The 7,602-nt window shown below is 35.8% G+C and overlaps 2 long non-coding RNA genes across 2 annotated transcripts; both read left to right on the top strand.

The window, feature by feature from the left end:
- Nucleotides 1-292: 292 nt before the first annotated feature.
- On the top strand, nucleotides 293-2,229 carry LOC127864674 (uncharacterized). Its single transcript, XR_008042202.1, has 3 exons — nucleotides 293-307; nucleotides 898-1,005; nucleotides 2,142-2,229. It is a non-coding gene; the product is annotated as an uncharacterized LOC127864674 (long non-coding RNA).
- An 11-nt stretch (nucleotides 2,230-2,240) lies between these two features.
- LOC127864672 (uncharacterized) lies at nucleotides 2,241-6,260 on the top strand. Its single transcript, XR_008042201.1, has 3 exons — nucleotides 2,241-2,337; nucleotides 3,492-3,638; nucleotides 6,225-6,260. It is a non-coding gene; the product is annotated as an uncharacterized LOC127864672 (long non-coding RNA).
- Nucleotides 6,261-7,602: the final 1,342 nt, after the last annotated feature.

Below are 7,602 nucleotides of genomic sequence, written 5' to 3'. Positions count from 1 at the left end.
ACTTGAAACAATGAAGTCTGATACTGTAATAATTGTTTTGTTTTTCTATAGCATTTTATCCACTTTCACATTTGGTGTGTATATGAATGAAATTCTAACAGCATGTCTGATTGGCATTTTTTCAGGAAATGGGAATTTCAATGTTGTCTCATTGGTGGAAAGAAGATTCAGAAACTCATCGACTCTGAGATAGAGAGTGTCTGCAAATACACGCAGTCTGCGCTGATACGAACGTACCCTGCTGGAACACGGACTGACTCCAGTAACTACAACCCGGTTAGCCATGTGGAGCGGGGATGTCAAGTTGGTAAGTTATAGAAACCCTGCAAGGTTTAAGGCCCTTACCTTCAAAATTAAGATTAAACCAATTTACTTTAATCTTTGTTTATTTCAGCTCAATTACATTGAACACCAAAGGATTAAAAACCCTCTCAAGTCAGTTCCCTGGGTAGATAAAGTTGTTTTCATCTTTTGGGGAGATGTAAAGATTCACTATGCCAATGCGTCTCTTTAATCTTTTATCCTTTACCTTCAAGTAGTAGGGTGCTTATGTATGTATCTCTGTCAGTTTGAACCTCTGTACTTCTGTTTCGGGAAAAACCTAATACATGTGAGTAAATTGTTGTCCCAGATAAACCTGGGTAGTCTGCCTAAAGTGGACTTTGCTGAGAAGAGACTTCATTTCATAGAAAATTACAATAAAGCATAAAGTGCCCTCCCTGATTTGCCTGTGCAGACTGTGTCCAGGCAATTATGGGTTGACATTTTATGCAAAGCAATAAGCTCAGTTTTTCCCAAAAACACAGCTTGCATAATATATTGACTTGTTTCAAATCTTTGCACAAATAGGAAGATGAGCAGACTATATTCATCGACTGGGTCCTTTTTAAATTCCAGTTGCCTTGAACTTCCAGACAGGCGGAGAGGAAATGCAATTGCTACATGGGAAATTCCTTGACAATGGAAACAGCGGATATGTTTTAAAACCACAGTGTCTCATGGGAGGTAAGTGTTGAATCATACAAGTGTTTAATAACATTAGTTAGAAATGTAAGAACATTCAATATTGTTTTCATCTCCACGGTGTGAGTGGAGGTGCAGGGATATGGAGACCTGGTTACCAAAGGAAATGATCAGACGTTGAAACAATAGTACTTTAATGCTGCATCGTAAAAGTTAACGTTTTTGTTGTAAGTTTGGAACATCCAATTATCATGGAAGGAACAAGTGAGATGATTTTGACACAAATAGTATATTGAATATACTGTGAAAGGAAAAAAAAATTATATTTATACAGATATGTTGCAGAAGTAGTAGAATAGATAAGTAACATTCTTCAACATGTGCATTTAGTTTATCGGTAGAAACAAATGAGATCATTTAAACATTCAGGCTTTAAATACAATGGCTATGAGCATTCATTTTTAGCTCGGCTGTTTTCGGAGAAAACCCGAGGTATTGTCATAGCCAGCTCGTCGTCCGCTGTCAGCCGTCCGCTGGCGTTGTGCTAAAACCTTTACATTGGCTCTAAAATCAAATTGCTTCCACCTACAACTTTGAAACTTCATATGTAGATGCACCTTGATGAGTTTACACGCCACACCCATTTTGGGGTCAAAGGTCAAGGTCACTGTGACCTCTAAAAAAATAAAATCTGAAAAGCTTTCATTTATTCAAAACTGCACCCGCAGCCGAGCCTTGGCACCGTTATGCGGTGCTCTTGTTTTATGTTATGTCATATTATGTGTTAGCAGGGACATTACATGTTTTTTCAAGATATCTGCATGAACTGTTTGATGCATCATAAACATGCAATGAAATAAAGCAGAAACAAAACGTATTGATTATTTTATCAAATTGAGTCATTATGAATTAACCACGTTATAAAAAAGAACCAATAAGTATGCACTGTTTACAGTGCTCTTCCTTTCTCCTTTGGGTGAGGGCATTTCATTTAAACCCCCCCCCCTTCTCTTCCCCCTGAATTTCATAATTTTACTTTCTATAACTATTATTGCACTTTGGACAGCTATTATAAGTGGCAATTTATAATGAGCATAATTTAATTGGTAGCATTTAAACAAAATATGTATAAATTAAATTGTTATTCTACTTATTTTGTTCATACATATATATTTTAGATAATTTTGAAGCACTTGTTGGAAACAGGCCATCATCCACCCGAAAGCGTCTGACTATCAAAGTGCTGAGTGGATTTCAGTTGCCGAACCGAAAGATTCAAAAAAGGGGAGGTAATAGACCCATTCATCAAGATAGAAATTCATGGCCTTCAACGAGATACACAGGACAAGAAGACATCTGTTGTGAAGAATAATGGTAAATACAAATTGATTCAATACATACAGTATGAACGCAAAGTAAAGTTTAATATTAGTCAATTCCCTGTCCGTAAAATATGAGAAAAAAATTCCAGTTGTGATTTACTTCCCTTTTTCAGATTATATACATGTTAAGTAGATTTATGAACAAATAATGCAACAAATAATTTTTTAAATTGCAAAAGTGACTTAACTTTCTGTATTAGGACCATTAAATTGTATTTCTAGTACAGACATATTTTTAAATTTTAAATACAACCAGACATTATTAAAACAGTGAAAAATACAAATAATCATTATAAAAACGGCTTTTGCGTGTAAATGTTAGTTTATTATCCTGTTAAAACACTTTGTAATAGTCTATATTCTACATGCATCTATAATATGTCAAACAGAAAAACCATCATAAGGTATACATGTACTGTTTATGTACAACTGAACACAAAGCTAAAGGTGAGCTATGGTTCTGAGTCTCTGTAGTGTGTTTGAAGTGTGTGTGCTTGTTCAGCTTGTTACCACTCTAGACCACATTTTGCATCCAATCTTGAAAAAACTATTCAGAACATTTATCTGTAAATATATAATGCCACAAGTTGAAACTGTCTCCAGTGCATCCCAAAAAACGGACTGGAGAGCGTTTCAAATAAGCCTTATAGGCTTTTTTATGCAATCAAGTTTTAAAAAATAGGTTTAAGCTATTATTTCCCCTAAGAAATTCGTTCCTTCTATTAGGTCATGTCTTTAACAATTAGTGCCAAATAACTCAGGTGAGCGCTTAAGGGCCATCATGGCTCTCTTTTATTTGAATTCCTCTCCATTTACATATGAGCCTTGTTCTGAGAAAACTGGGCATAATGCATGTGCATAAAGTGTCGTCCCAGATTAGCCTGTGCAGTCTGCACAGGCAATTCAGGGACGACACTTTCCGCCTAAATTTGATTTTTGGTAAGGAGGGTCTTCCTTGAAACTAAAAATACCATAAAAGTGTAAAGTGTCCTCCTTGATAAGCCAGTGCTTTTATGGTATTTTTAGTATCAAGGAAGTCCCTCCTTTTGCCTGTGCAGACTGCACAGGCTAATCTGGGACGACACTTTACTCACATGCATTAAGCCCAGTTTTCTCAGAACAAGGCTAATATATTGCGGTTTTCAGGCTTCAAGCCGATTTGGAATGAGACCCTGATGTTTGAAGTGGATGTTCCCGAGCTAGCCCTGGCCCGACTAACAGTATGGGACAGTGATCGCTACGTCGATGATTTCATTGGATACTTTGTGGTACCAGTGAACAGCATTGTTGAAGGTGAGCATCAGTGTCCTTGATCACATTGTATTTTTTCAACCGTGCTCTGTGAACTTGTGATTTAATGCATGTGCGTAAAGTGTCGTCCAGATAAGCCTGTGCAGTCCATGCAGGCTATCAGGGATGACACTTTCAGCCTTAACTGGATTTTTGCTAAGAAGAGATCTATTAACGAAAAATACCATAGAAGCGGACAGTGTTGTCTCTAATTAGTCTGTACGCATTGCACAACACTTACAGCGCATGCATTAAACATTCTTTTCACAGAACACTGCTAATTTATTTTTAATCATCTTAATTTATGGGTTATAACAGTTATGTGTTTGTGATCATGGACATATTCACATGGTCTTAAATATGGATCCATCATCTTTCAGAAAGTCACTTGTATCAAATTTAAAAAATTAGCATTTGTCCCCCTCCAAAAAAATAAATTAAATAATTAGATAACTAATTAACAATTTTATTAGTTAAACATCATTAGCTGCTCAATGTTAACATTAGGGTGAATATTTATGCCCCCTTCGAAGAAGAGGGGGTATATTGCTTTGCTCATGTCGGTAGGTCGGTACGTCCACCAGGTGTGTCGGTACGTCCGTCCACTAGGTGGTTTCCGGATGATAACTCAAGAACGCTTGGGCCTAGGATCATGAAACTTCATAGGTACATTGATCATGACTCGCAGATGACCCCTATTGATTTTGAGGTCACTAGGTCAAAGGTCAAGGTCACGGTGACTCGAAATAGTAAAATGGTTTTTGAATGATAATTCAACTTATGCATACGCGGCCAACAGGGCACACTCTGAACAATATTACTGAAGCAACTGGTCTGTAATCCTAAATCTATAATTATCAGTCCAATGAAACATCATCCTTTTAGTAAAATACAGTGGATCAGTAAAAATGTTATCAGAATATGAGATTTTTGTATATTTGTATATTAAAATTTGTGTTAATGTTTAATTTTGTTGATTAATATAAATATAAGCAGGACAGGGGGGTAATACACTACAGGGGAAACAAATGCAATAAGTTAAAATTTATTGTTACAGATTTGCCTCCCTTGTAATATATTTAAATTTTACCAACTGTAAGGCTAACAGCATTTTTGTAATGCATACTACTACTACTACTACTACTACTACTGCTGCTGCTGCTGCTGCTACTACTTCTTCTACTACTACTACTACTACTACTACTACTACTACTACTACTACTACTGCTACTACTACTACTACTACTACTACTACTACTACTACTACTACTACTACTACTACTATACTACTACACTACTACTACTACTACTACTACTACTACTACTACTACTACTACTACTACTACTACTACTACTACTACTACTACTACTACCACTTCTACTACTACAACTACTATTTCATCTGCTACCACCACCTACTACTACTACTACTCTACTACTACTACTACTACTACTACTACTACTACTACTACTACTACTACTACTACTACTACTACTTCTACTACTACACTACTACTTCTACTACTACTACTACTACTACTACTACTACTACTACTACTACTACTACTACTACTATACTACTACTACTACTTCTACTACTATTTCTCTGTTACCAACACCACCACCACCACCTTTCACAGTGACAAAAAACGTATTCACACAATGGCTGCTACTACAACTTATAGCCCATATAGGGGGGCATGCATGTTTTACAAACAGCCCTTGTTTATCGTTAAGTGTAAGGCATTCTTGTTAAGGCCAAAAGAAATTATTGCATTTTTAAGCTCTGCGTTTTCGGAGAAAACCCGAGTTTATTGTCATAGCCAGCTCGTCGTGTCATCCGCCGTCCGCGTTGTGCTAAAACCTTAACATTTTGTTAAGGATTTGAACATTGGCTCTAAAATCAAAGTGCTTCCACCTACAACTTTGAAACTTCATATGTTGATGCACCTTGATGAGTTCTACATGACACACCCATTTTTGGTCACTAGGTCAAAGGTCAAGGTCACTGTGACCTTTAAAAAAAAAATCTGACAAGCTTTCATTTATTCAAAACTGCACCCGTAGCCCAGCATGGCACCCGTTATGCGGTGCTCTTGTTATATATTCTCACAACCATTGTTCACAAACATGACTTTTATGTTGTTTTTATGTCCCCCACCACTATAGTGGGGGACATATTGTTTTTTGCCCTGTCTGTTGGTTTGTTTGTTTGCCCCAACTTTAACATTTGCAATAATTTTTTGCAATATTCAAGATAGCAACTTGATATTTGGCATGCACGTGTATCTCATGGATCTGCACATTTTGAGTGGTGAACGGTCAAGGTCATCCTTCAAGGTCAAATATATTGGTCAAAATAGCTCATTTAATGAATACTTTTGCAATATGAAGATAGCAACTTGATATTTGGCATGCATGTGTATCTCATGGATCTGCACATTTTGAGTGGTGAAAGGTCAAGGTCATCCTTCAAGGTCAAAGGTCAAAGCGGCGCAAAAGGGGACATAGTGTTTCAGACAAACACATATGTTGTTTTTTAATAACTTTTATTACATTTTATGAACTTGTTTTTTTACATTCAATCAGGATACCGCCATTTTCCACTGTTCGACAAAAACGGGACCAATACGAACAGGCTCTTGTGTTTGTTCATGTCACCAAGGAGGGACATCCACACAGCAGGCACACTCACTGATACAACGCGAGACCCGCACCTCTGTCAGCACTTGGACGAAAAATTCTAGCCATCTTGAGATCACCCTGTGCTAGATATCAAACCACAAAGATCCTGTGAGATCACCCCTGTGCTAGATATCAAACCACAAAGATCCTGTTCTGTGCTAGATATCAAACCACAAAGATCCTGTTCGAAGACTAATTAGATGCACTGTTTGTTGATATTTTAAAAGTAACTTTGTTTAAAACCTGTTTGTATTCCATGTCCATTGTAGTCTTAAGTAGACATTATTTTATAAATGGGTACTTACAATATATGCACATACATTAAATAACAATAGATATAAAAAATGTGTTGTAAAATAGTTGAGATGATTGATTGTGTTGAGAAAAAACACTACTTTTTTCAGACTTAACTATTTGTTCCAATAGACTTAACGCTAATCTTTGAGAAAAAACAATGTAATGGATTTTATAAACAAGATTTAGGTCTCTTTCAATATTTTGTACATCTCCCCCCAGGGATTAAAATCAATGTCCACACTCTCAGGCTTACATTTTTGCAGTCGGTGGGTGATTCTAAAAAGCTGGTTGTCCACTTCAACAAATAGCTTTTAAGAAAGTCTTATATACCCTCTACCAAATCTAGAAAGTTAGGATACCACTCAGGCAACCAAGCAAAAATGTAAATTTCCATCCCTGTGTCAAATTTTCATAGAAAAAAAGATAAATGAATTATATTCAAATATAATTGAATACTTGATAAGTACTGAGTTGGTTTTGGAATTGATGTTTTCAATACAAAATTGGGTAATATAATGCGATATGCACAAACATGTACATATGTGGTTTCAAAAAGGTATTTTTACCAGTCAACATAATTTATTATGATTATATAAAATTGAAAGTATATTAATCAAAGACATGATGTATTTATCAACTTTAAAATGTGTAAAATGTTTTTGAAGCAGCATTAATGTGATATTATTGTAATGAATATTTGTTGTTATAATTATAAATATTTTGTATATCTTTACGTTTTTGGAGCAATAAGAATTCTAATAATATTCTATGTAAATCAAGAAAAATTTGTGTACAATGCTTAGTGTATCTGTAATTGAAAGAGGTATTAACTTTGCTCTTGTCTGTCTGTCCGTACATACGTATGTATGTTCATCCCAAAGCTTTTATTTACTCCTTTTAACTGCTGGTTTGATAACACTCACGCAGACTTTGACAGGATTATAGCCCTTTGTCTGTTGTTGGTTTTTTTCAACAAATTTCAAAA

Source organism: Dreissena polymorpha, chromosome 1 (genome assembly GCF_020536995.1).
Source record: "Dreissena polymorpha isolate Duluth1 chromosome 1, UMN_Dpol_1.0, whole genome shotgun sequence".
Lineage (NCBI taxonomy): Eukaryota > Metazoa > Mollusca > Bivalvia > Myida > Dreissenidae > Dreissena > Dreissena polymorpha.
The sequence above is the reverse complement of the archived record's forward strand: the minus strand, read 5'-3'. Positions and strand labels throughout refer to the sequence as shown.